Here is a 12,399-nt window from a genome sequence, read left to right on the forward strand (position 1 = left end):
CGCAGGCTATGATGAGGTTGCAGGCCGTGAGTTGCTAGGCTAAGCAAGAAGAGGAGAGTAAGTGAGAGAGGGCTTTGCCCTGTGCGAAAACTAGCGAGGAGAGAAATTAGGAGAGAGAACCCCGCCTTGCACTGCCGAGAGCAGTCGATAAAGAGAGAAAGATTCTCCCTTTGAAGTAAACAAGGAGAGAGAAGGCCTCTTTTTTGAGTTGGGTGGGAGAATTGTAAAAATTCAATCACAGATGGGTGCTTGCATTTCTTAATAAAGGGACAATAGAGAGAGAAAGAGGACGCTTGGGATGCCTGTTCGGGCCTACTATTGAGAGAGAGTGAGTGAGTTTGCCATGAGGCTATTGTGTGTGTGTGTGTGTGTGTGTGTGTGTGTGTGTGTGTGTGTGTGTGTGTGTGTGTGTGTGTGTGTGTGTGTGTGTGTGTGTGTGTGTGTGTGTGTGTGTGTGTGTGTGAGAGAGAGAGAGAGAGAGAGAGAGAGAGAGAGAGAGAAACGAGTCATCGCGCTACCCTATAGGGTGTAAGCCAAATACCTGCACTGCCCTATAGGGTGTAAGCCCTGATACCTTCAAGCAAAGTGGAAGCCTACAAAGCTGCATCGACGAAAGGTTTTGAAGCCAAAGATAAGTTTGTAAAGCTTGCTGTAAAAACAATATTTTCACTATTCAAATTGCTCAATAATTTCACAATATCTCGTTCTCGTCTCAATTTTCGTCTCTCTCTTTCAAACTAAAGACAACATTCTCTCTTTTCCTTTTTGTTGAACTATTAAGCGATCATGTTCATGGATAATCATTAATACAATCTGGCACCAAGATTGCATGGCACATTCCTTGGCAGCAGATTTTAGCAGTACATCTCCAGCCATAGTTCCTTGTTGGTGGGCTTGGGTTGGGGGTTTGTCTTTTTTTTTTTGCTTGGTTTTTCTTGTTTGGTCCTGCTCCATGGCCCAGGCCTAGAAAAATATCCATCACATGGGCCCATGGTCCGGGCCGAGCGTGCTTAGCCGCTTGAAGGAAACCTTTAGTAGATCCACTCGCTCCGAACATGGAGCTAATGATGTGGATAGCCGACTTTCAGAAAATCAAAGAAAAAAGAAAAAAAAACTCAATATCTCCCCCCCCCCCCCCCCCCCCCCCCCCCACCGTAACTCATTTTTCCCCTCCCGCCCTACAGGCATCAGATAAAACCCTCGCACTCTCTCCCCCCCCATTTTCCTTACATATCTCCTTCCCTAATATCCCCCCCCCCCCCCCCGATTTACCCTCCCCGGCCAGGCAGAAATTCATTCCCCCCCCCCAACCCTCTCTCTCGTGCTCCCTCGGTGTGAGCCGCATGAGACCCCCCCCCCCCCCCCCCCCCCCACTCTTACACTCACCCTCACCCCCCCCCCCCCCCCCTCTCCCATTACCCTTTACTCTCTACCCTATCCTACCCCCCCTCTTCGGCCCACCAATATTCCCTCCCCCGACCCCTTAACCCATTCCCCACCCGCTCGCCTCACCCTCCTTCGGCTCATCCCCCCCCCCCCCCCCCCCCCCCGGCCCGCGGATATATCCCCCCCACCCCCCCATTGGCTTAGTTTTCCTTCGTCCTTAAGCCCATGCAAGACAACACCACCCTCCCCCTCTCCCTCTCACCCACACAAACCCATGCCCCGCCATACCCCCTCTTCCCCTCACTCTCCCTCACACACTCTCTCTACCTCTTATCCCCTCACCCCTCTCCCCTCCCCCTCTCCCTCACTCTCCCTCTCACGGCACGCCAGCGCGCAAGTCTCCTCTCTCTCCCATGCGCTGCAGCACACACCCTCTCTCGGGCGTCTCATACGCAACAAACACACACACCCACACCCTCACGCGAAGTCTGCAGCCCAAGCACACACACACGCACGCGCCTTGCGGCAGCAGAAAACACACACACACACACACACACTCACCCACACACACACACCCCAATCCTACCCCCTCCTCTCCTTCCGCCATGCGCAGCAGTCCGCCATCCGCCACAGAAAAAAAAAAGAAAAAAAATATAAAATTATATTATATATATATATACATTATATAACTCCCCCCCCCCTTCCCGTGTTCCCACGCACGCATGCGCACATACATATACATATACGCACTCACCCGCAAATACACATATATGCTCCCACACTTACATACATACATACACACACGCATAAACGCCTATGACATCGACAAACGAAAGAAGAAGGATCCAAAGCACGCGCCGCCAACGACAAAAACAGAAAATGCGCCGAAGGCATGCCCCGGCCGACTCCAAAAAGAAGTACGCTCGACACCAACGCACCGGCAGCTCGCCATTCGCCGGCAACACGCAACCTCGATGCCATCCCAGTAATTTTAGGTTATTTTACCATTATCTTCAGTTTTCATCCAAGCCATTGTAAATTTCCCTTTTGTAAATATCCTCTCTCTAGGTGATGGTGACAAAGCCCCACCTAGAGATTCCCATCTTTTAATAACCTTCCCCAAAACAAAGCAAGGGTCAACCACACCGGGCCCACCGCTTGCTTTGTCTCCCCGATTAAGATTACCCTAACCACACTGGGATTACCATAATCCAAGCAGCCAACACCTATAAATTGGAACTGAGAGGTCACTATCGAGTGGGGGGGCAACTTATGTGGAACCAAGCATTGGGTAGAGTGTAGTAGGAGGGATTGACACCATCACCATCACGGGGAGGGGGTCTTGTGTGTTGGGTTTGCCTTGGAAATTGCACCATGCGAAGGGAACCACACCCATCTCTCGACTCCAATGGTCGATGCACACACGTATGCACACTCTTGGCAATGAACATTCACAGTCATTGAGTCGCCCTAGAGAACGCACCAAGTAGGTTGCACCATCTCTTTCCCCTACCTCTCTACCACCACGGCATGCCACCTTGTAAATATTGCAGAAATAATTCACCCTCACACCCCCGAGGTTGTTTTCATCAATTGCGAGTGCTCTCTCTCTCTCTCTCTCTCTCTCTCTCTCTCTCTCTCTCTCTCTCTCTCTCTCTCTCTCTCTCTCTCTCTCTCTCTCCCTTCCTCTCTCTCTCTGTGTAGGCTTGCGGTGTTCATATCATCGTGGGCTTTGCGTCCTAGCCGCTCAAAGCTAGGTGGTGCCCCCTGTTCACTTTACCGTGGCAGGCTCGAGGCGAGCCATTCGGCCCCCGGCGTTTTAGAGGCCGTCGGGGTTCACGGTCCGCTTTGCGTCCGTCAATGTAAATGAGGGGGGTGGGGAAGTAAATTCTCCATTCATGACCAACATAGACCCTATGCCCTTAGAGAATGTGCACGTGAATACTTCATTCATTGCACCTCCTGACTCTTCAAAGCTATTCCCTTATGAGGTCATATTACCCGATGGTAGAAGCCTTGCGAAGTGCAAGAGGTTGAGAGATATATCATTGCGGCTAGGGAAAAGGAAGTCGAGAGCTTACGCAAGGCGGAGCAATGAAGAGAGTTAAAAGCAAAAGCTCCTATGTCAATATCCTTGCTAGGAGGGCAATCAAGTGCTCTTGAATTAGCGACCACTAACGGTCAATCCATAGAGAGCAACATAGCATCTAGCTCAAAGGACACCCCTAGCACCTCAATCCTAGATGGAGCGTTCTTAAATGAGAACTGGGAGTACGAACTACAAATGGAAACTGTAACCGACCTATACACAGGTCACACCTATCACGTGGGTTGGTTAGATGTCCTACAATCCACAATGGGTGTGACTAGTGCGGAGGATCAACAACAAAGAGTTTGTGAGGTCATCCATAGGGTGATTGAGTTAGAGAGACAAAACAAGGGGATCAACATGCCTTCAATGGGTCTCATGAGATTCTTGGATACAGGGAAGGCTAAACAACTGACCTTATTGCAAATGGAGACTCCCTCGGTAAGTCCGATGGATCCTCTGTATGTTGTTTCGCCAGGGGTCTCAGTGCAATCTGAGCCCACAAGTGACTTTCCAAGTCTAGCTCATCTTTCCCTTGATGACACCATGCCTACCCCAATGATGGGCATGCCCAGAAACACCGCTACATGGTAGCTCAATGCCTGCAACAGTACCTACAAGTGTGTACCAATCGTATGCACCTATGGGTCATCGCACTCATGTAGTCCCTACCCCTCCCATTGTTTCAACAACCTATGCTCCACAACCACAACACCCAAGTTCTTATTTCCATGGGACCATGCCGGTTAGCGTTAGCATGTCACATTCGGCGTCTGCTATGCCTAGGTCCACACATATGAACTTTGGTCCACCACATGGCACAACATCATACCCAACGTGGAACCCAAGGGCTTCCTATGCACCAAGCCCAATGCCAATACCTACTCCACATATAGTCTCTGAAATGCCTTCACCCATTGTGCCTACTCACTTAGGTGACTTGGAAACATTTGTTCAAGTTATTGGTCGATCTATTGCTGAGAATATGTGTAACATGCCTGGTAGAGAGCCTAGAAGTAAGGCAGTACAAATAGCCAAGCTCACACAAAAATTTAGTGGAGACGGGGATGTGAGAAATCATATCGAAGTGTTTGAACAAATATGCGATTCTCTAGGAGAACACAATGAGCTGCATAAGAGTAATGCTTTAAACCTAACCTTAAGTGGGAAGGCAGGGGATTGGTATAGAACCCTAAGGGTGGAAGAAAAAACGATTTACCCTACTCTTAGGAGACTGTTCTTGAAAGAATACATACGAGAGGGAGTACTTTGGGGTGTAGCCTCTCAGCTCCAGAAAGCCCAATGAGAGGAAGGAGAGTCGGTGAGAGACTTTATTAGTCGCTTGAAGCATTTGAATTCTCGTTGTAATCCAAATGAGCGCTTCAATAATAATCAATTGCTTGATAGATTCATTAGGGGGTTACGACATGAGGATATCTACAATGGCCTAGTCATTAGAGGTATCACCACTTGGGAAGCAGTCACCACCAATGCGATCCAATTGGAGGATAATCTAATGATTCAAGGAGAAAGAGTGTCTGTTGAGACTAAATCTATTAGCTCGCAAGCATCAGGGCATCAGTCAATGACCTTAAAGCCTATTGCTAAGGAGCCAAAGATATTCAAGATGACTTTAGCAAATCTCACCAAGGCTATTCAAGAGAGTCGTAGAGATAATCGTGCTCCGCAAAACAATCATATATATCCAAGAAGGGAGCAACAATGGTGCTCAGTATGCTATGGACCTCATAGTACCAGTGAATTCCCTACTTTTAGAGTAAAATTCAATGGGAACTACAATGCATGTGGGAGGTATGGTCATCAAGCTAAGGATTGCATAGTATTTAAGCGTGTGATGGCCAATAGACCAACCTTAGCATGGACAGACACACCTCGAGTGCCTACATTGATGCCGGCCCCACCTCTTGAACAACTTAACACAACACATGGTCCCCAGGGTCCAAAATGTTGTTCAAACAACACCCTTACCACCTCTAGTGCTAGGACTGCAACCACCACATCTGAGAATCACTTCTATGAATCAAGTGGGTTGTGAGTCATCTATTGCTTGTTTGGAAGGCTGTGAGGAAGATATAGATCCTAATATTTCCTATGGGATGGATGTGCTTGAAGAAAGTACACAATACTACATGGAAGACTATTGGGGACAAGTCAAACCTGTATATCAAGTAGTTGCTCTTGCTGCAAGAGGCCAAAATATCAATTACAGTGCTAAGAGACCACCTCTTCAATGCTATGAGTGTGGAGGTCCACATCGTGTAGCCGAGTGTCCTATTAGGCTACAAAAGAACGCCACACTAATGCAAACCAATCAAGCGAGCACGTCTACAATGCCGATACTCATGTGTAATTGATGTGGCATAGATCATTTGATTGCCCAATGTCCAAATAATCCAAATGCACCGAAGATCACGCCATTAAACTTGATTGAGGTTACCGAGGAGCCATCACAAAGTACACCTGTGGTACCAGTATACGTACTCACACGATCGATGCTCCAAAAACAAAATTATATTCTTGAGGAAAGAGACACGGCATCAATTGCCCAATCTCAGAAAAAGAAGAAAACACGAAGGAAGAGATCGCAAAGCGACGAAGTCAGACCTCAGTTCAAAGACTAACATAGGGACTGGTGATGACTCCGTATATATGAACGACACTGAAGAGGATTCTGATTTAGGTGAAACCATGGAGACCAAAACGACCACTAAGATAGAAACCAACAAGTAAGATCTTCATGAGCCACAATGGCCAGGATTCAAAAAGAAGATAGGGACTTACCCAAACCCTACAGAGGAGATTGAGCGAGGCAAGAAATTAAGGAGTTTGGTAGAATATTCCCAAAGGGATCTAGAACCAGCACCTAGGCAGATCCAGATTACAGACACCGTGTTCCCTACGCAACAACAACCTCACCAAGTCCATAGACCCTTAGCCATACCTAGTGTCATCTAAGAAGAAAGTGACTTAAAGTCATGGGAAAGTGGGCGTACTCACTTCTTGATGGAAAGAATGTTTACAGAGGGACTACCTGATCCTATCGAAGAATGGAGATCCCATCTTCCCCACGTCAAGGGGCTGAAGCCCAAAAGGTGCCGTTAAACATTGCCAAATTGATGGATTTCATGTCTTCAGAAGTTAGAACTACCATCATGTCCACCCTGAGCTAGTTCAGCTCTTTGAGCCTTCCTCAATGGAGAACTAAAGTTTGGGCTACCACAATTTTCACAGATGGATGGAGCTGGGGAGATGCCAATAGAGGAGGAACACTTAGATCCACAACCCAACCTAGATGAGAACCTTGTTATAGAAATACCTATTAACAAGTTGGGAAATACTTAGAGGGTGATGAATCCAATGCGACCATACCAATCACTACTAAGGGATTAATTGTGAAGGGAATCCTTGATGGGGGGGCTCGGGTTAGCATTGTGACTAAAAATTGCTGGGAAACTATGGGAAGACCTCATCTTGCAACCACAACCATAGTAGTGAAGATGGCCAATGGGTCTATTGTTAAACCTATTGGGATGCTAGAAGATCTCAAGATCAAGGTCTTTGGACATAAAATAAGAGTTACCTTTATTGTTATGGATTTCTCCAAGCACACTATGGCATCGGAGATGATCTTACGACGTCCTTTCATGAGGGAAGCAAAAATGGTGCATGACTGGTCTAAAAACCATGTCTACTTGCAGTTCCAAGATTTTGTCATTCGAGTGGATCTTTTGACTCATCGAGCACATCCTCTAGGAAACAGGTTTATAATTGATCATAGATCTGACACCACGGTTCACTCGGCCCTATTGCAGTATTGTTACACATGTAAAGCGGACACTAATGTTGGGAAAGATTCTCCTTATATGGATGTACTACCTGGGATGACTGAGTCGGACAATGTGGATTGGGTCCACCTAGCAGCAACCATAGACACTTGGGGAAACAGGGGGACAACCTGGGTAACACCCGAGGGGGATGAAATGCCACCACTCGTACCCTTAAATATGCTAGAAGCAATGCATATAGCTTCTGACAAGACTCATCCTAATATAACGAAGAAAACATACAAGTGGGTCTCTAAAGCTTCTTTAGCGACCATAGCTAGTGCTAGAAAACAGAAACCTTGTAAGAAACGTCCCACTCGCTCCAAGAAATTTAAGGAAACGTGGTGTTGGATTCCTAAACGACTATTGGAAGCTCAAGGCTACTATCAAGGAAATGATCAAATATGGGTGCCAAAACGTAGATTGTGTTCTTACTTGTCACTTGACCCATGTGAGCCCAATTCCGTAGCTCCAAAACGTATCAACGATCGCGGAAAGGAAAAAATCACAGAATGCTACACACCCGCTCCAAAGCTAGTTTGGGTACCGAAGAAAGAATGAATTGTTCCACCTAGCTCAGAAACAATGAAATCAAATGAAGCTTCTTGCTCTTTGTGTAGTTCCTATACAGAAATAGAAGCTTCAACACAACCTCCACCTACCATTGTACATATCCATACAAGCAAGAAAGAGTTTGCGCCTCCCGTTGTAAGTTCACCACCTACAACAATGTTGCAAATAAAATAATGGGAGAGTACCTTACCACCCTTGCAACTAGATGAAACGCATAGGGCAGTCGAAAACTATTGGTTAAAGCCTTCACCCATAACAACTTGGAACAATTAGTTCCAAAAGGTGATGACATCGTTCCAAAAGGTATGATCTACCCAAGGAAAGGGGGAGTGTTTGCTGACATCCATCATTCACTTGCTTCCCTCTCAACCTTCCTCCCTGACCTCTCAATCACCAATCTTAGGGAATGTATATATAAAGCCTTATACTCACAAAAAACAAAAATAATAAAGAGCAAGAGCAATTAGCAAATGCATATGCACAATAAAAGTCAAAACATTGACCAGACCTACATATTCACATCCAGTACACTGAAACAGAAACCTATGTCATAAAACACCTTTGATCCTCATCACTCGAGTGATGGAGGGTAGGTAAGATTAGTACGATAGGAGTGTTTCTGTTTTAGAGTTTAGTAATCAGCAAAGTTCTTTCTTCCCATTGATGTGCCGCCTAGAGGTATTCTTTGTGTTTCCTAGTGTGTACAGGAACGTGTTGTTGTTGTTGTTAGGATGTGGACCTTCATGGAGTCTTTCTCTCATTCACACTTCAAATCAAGCACGACCATCAACAGAAACAGGTGTTTCTTGTCCATTATCATTGCCCCTTATCTTTTTGCATCCGTGTTCATCTACTTTAATTGTGATTGGTAGCATAATATTCAACACATTTGCTTAGTATCAAACATTAAATTCAATGTGATTTTTTTGTCATAATTACTTGTCTAGGTTTAAAAATCGAGCAGCCCGACTAAGCTAGTTTGACCAAGCTAGGCATTAGAGATCTTCTCTTAATACCATGGGGAATGTCTTCCTAATTATCAATGGTTACTTAGGTTCTTAATCCGATTTAGGCAGCATTGTGAGAAATGTACTAGTGGGCTTAGTCCCTATTGACCTTTAGCTTAAGTATTATAAAGGGAGTTTACTAGTGTGATGAGCCTGGGGAGGGTAACAATGTTATATGACCCCCCAAAGTTACAAAATTAAAATGTTGAAAACGAACCAAAAAAAAATGAAAGTGCCACAATGTAAAATCTCAGCTTGATTGGGTACTTCACTCACATGTATCGCCTATGGTACTAGAGCCCTAAAGGTTCCCATTGTGGGTGCTTTTCCTTGAAAAGCAAAAAACCCAAGGCATACAAAATAAGCTCACACATCAAAATTGAGTCACTATGAAAAGACTTTGGGGGGTCAAAGAAAAGGTAATCAGTCAGACAATGATTTCATGAGAAATTCCTTTTATCGTAGCTTAACTACAAGGTCTTCTAGGTATGGCCTCTAGTCAGCCCTCGAACATGAAATACTTGGCTCTCGCAATTAAACAACTTAATTGACCAGAGAAAATTGAGAAGCTTGCCCATGGTATTAATAGTCAATCTTTAGTGCCTTTCGACCGTTAAATTAGCGACCCAGACTAGTTTAATTTTTTACCTTTACAATTGTTTATGTGTTTGATTATATTGCAATTTAATGTTTATTGCTGACAAATGGCTTAGAATTCCGCTACCAATCAATTTGTTTGCCTTAAACTGCATATGCTTTTTAATTGTACATGAGAAGGCAATTACTGTGCCAATGTTGTTTGATTTTGCAGTGACTGAAGAAGGCTAAGGACATTCATCTCAAATGCTCTTCCACCTCAACGAACGAGCTTCAACTCAATAGATTTCAAGGACAGAATCTACATCAGGAAGGGGGGCATGTTAACCCTCACGCACATTCCTATCACCTACGACGGACGTTGTATTATTTATTTGGTAGAGTCATGTATCGGGCTTGTCGGGCCAATAGGAAAAGGGTAAGAGTGATCGCCGATGAGAGGCGCACTCTAACTAGAACATTCAAGGGATTAATTGGCTAAGCATGGGTGCCCAAGTGTGAATGGGGCGAGCTCATATAAAAGTCACTAAACCTAAAATTCACTCATTCTCTCATTTGTGCAATTGAAGAGTGCTCTTGCTCCATCTCCATCTTCTTCTTCTTCATCTCCTTGTGTGTGTGTGTATGCGTGAGAGAGAGAGAGAGTGCAATCGAGCATTGCGACGGCGGCACGACGGCGGGTGAGGCGGTTGAGCACGGTGTGGCGGCATCTCCCTCTTCTTCGGGGCGAGGAATCCTCTATGACAGCAAACGTAGAGCGGTGAGTGACACACCATCGCCATCTTTGAGCTTACTAGTTTAGGCTTGTTGTGTGCTTGGAGCCATTTGTGGCTCGCACACAGTGTATCGGCAAGTTCCTTGCATTGACATGTGTGACATACGCGCACAGCAATTGAAGATAAGCATTATATCCTAGAACCCTTTCCTGAGGAAGCTTTACAGCCACTTGAATGGGGAACACATCTTGGCTACTCTTGATGTGTGCACTATTCAAGACAATCCAACAACAAAGTTTTGTGATGAAAATGCTATGATGTTGTTCCTTACTTTGAAGTGAGTGTAATTCACGAAAACAAAAACGAAGAAAAAGACGATTTCTGCGATTCTGTAGAACACATGGAGCTTCAAAAATATGCCAACAATGAAAATCCAGACAACCCAGCAGGTGACATGAATAGCACTTTAACAAATGCACGGTTTTATGATTGTCCAGATCAAAGACCCAGGAAACAATGTCATCGCTACAAGAATAAAGTGTATCAAAAGTGGATTCCAAAATCCTCGGTGGAAGTGAAAACTTTACAAGCACCCTCATATGTGGCTCCCATAGATGAAGAAAAGACTCAACCAAGAAGAACACAGCCATGTCAACGAGCTACCAACACTCTAATCAAGTGGATACCAAAGCCATCCCAAAAACAACAATCCAAGAGCAAACAAACAATAACTTTCCATAACAAGATAAACCACAAAGGAAAAGTGCTAGAACAACCTTGTTGAAGATAGCAGCGATAGTGATGATTCTTATGAAATTACTTATCAAAAACTCGGGTCATCACCATCACTAGCAGCTTCTGTAGTAACAACCAAAGAAGGCCAAAAGAAAAGAACAACAAGTCTGAACCAAAAAGTTCAACAAATTTGGATACCAAAGAGCCAGATTGGCCAAAAGCAAGTATGGATCAAGAAGACCAAGATCCTTGATGAAAAATCCCAAGATTCAATGCCAGCAGAAAAACAGTTGAAGCCTGCAAGAACATCTAAGAAAATCACAAAGTCGAAATCTTTCACAGATTGGATTTGGGTTCCAAAGAAGTTGACTCAAGCACAAAAGGTTAGGAGTTTATTTGGATTTCAAAACGGTTAAATTGTCAACTGCTAAAGTATCAACTCCCAAAGTCTGAATCTTGTCGCCAACCAAGCATACAAGAGCTGAAGCAAAGACCGCTAACAACTCACACAAAGACAAGATGTATCCCAAAAAAGTTTCTTCAAACACAAACAAAGCAGGGAAAAGTATGGGTTTCCAAACGAGCAGCAGCAACAAAACAACCAGTAATCACAAAGAAGTGGGTCCCAAAGGAAATCAATAAAATTACTATTACTACACCGTCTCTTGAATTCTTTCAGTTCCTCCTACGGTTTATACTACAGTTAGAAGAGAACCCACTACTGCGAAACAAATGCCAAATACAAAAACCAACCACAAGGATAAAATGGATTCCAAAGAAGCATCAAACAAATAAGTAAGCCTTCAAAAAAGCTCTACAACCTTCAATCAAGCAAACTGCACAGGAGATTCAAACATCATAAATGCTTAGAATATGAAGCCTCACCAGCAAATTCCAATAAGCAAATTGCTTATACTCACATCTTGCACATCATAAATCTTTTCCATGCATTGATTGTGTATGCATAATAGGGCTACATTACAAGGCCTGCATAGGCACATTCTTTTATTGCCCAAGAACAACACATACCCTTGGCGAAACCCTGTCGTCAAGGAGGACTCCAAATAGGAGGGGGGGAGGCATTCTAAATGCGGACCTAATATATGAATATTAGAGGGAAATGTTTTGTGAGATGTATTGAGTTTTTGTGTTTGATGGTGATGATTTTTTGACAAAATTCAGAGTCTATGCCCTCATAGTAGCGTTACAAGAGAAGTACGGGGACAAAAACCATATATGAGCCCCTAAGGAAATTGTACAATGTACATAGCATTTAGAATTCTATTCAAATGATTTTGCTTTTTGTTGAGTTTATTTTTTGTTTTATTTAGTCGTTTTTAGAGATTTTCTTGAGAAAAAAATTTCCATAATCCAGATGAAGAATAGATTGAAACGATGTCAAGCAATACAAAGAGAAGAAGGCCCAAGAAAATGACGACACTTCAAGACAT

This window comes from Adiantum capillus-veneris, chromosome 6, assembly GCF_014529385.1.
Source record: "Adiantum capillus-veneris isolate H3 chromosome 6, ASM1452938v2, whole genome shotgun sequence".
NCBI classification, from domain to species: domain Eukaryota; kingdom Viridiplantae; phylum Streptophyta; class Polypodiopsida; order Polypodiales; family Pteridaceae; genus Adiantum; species Adiantum capillus-veneris.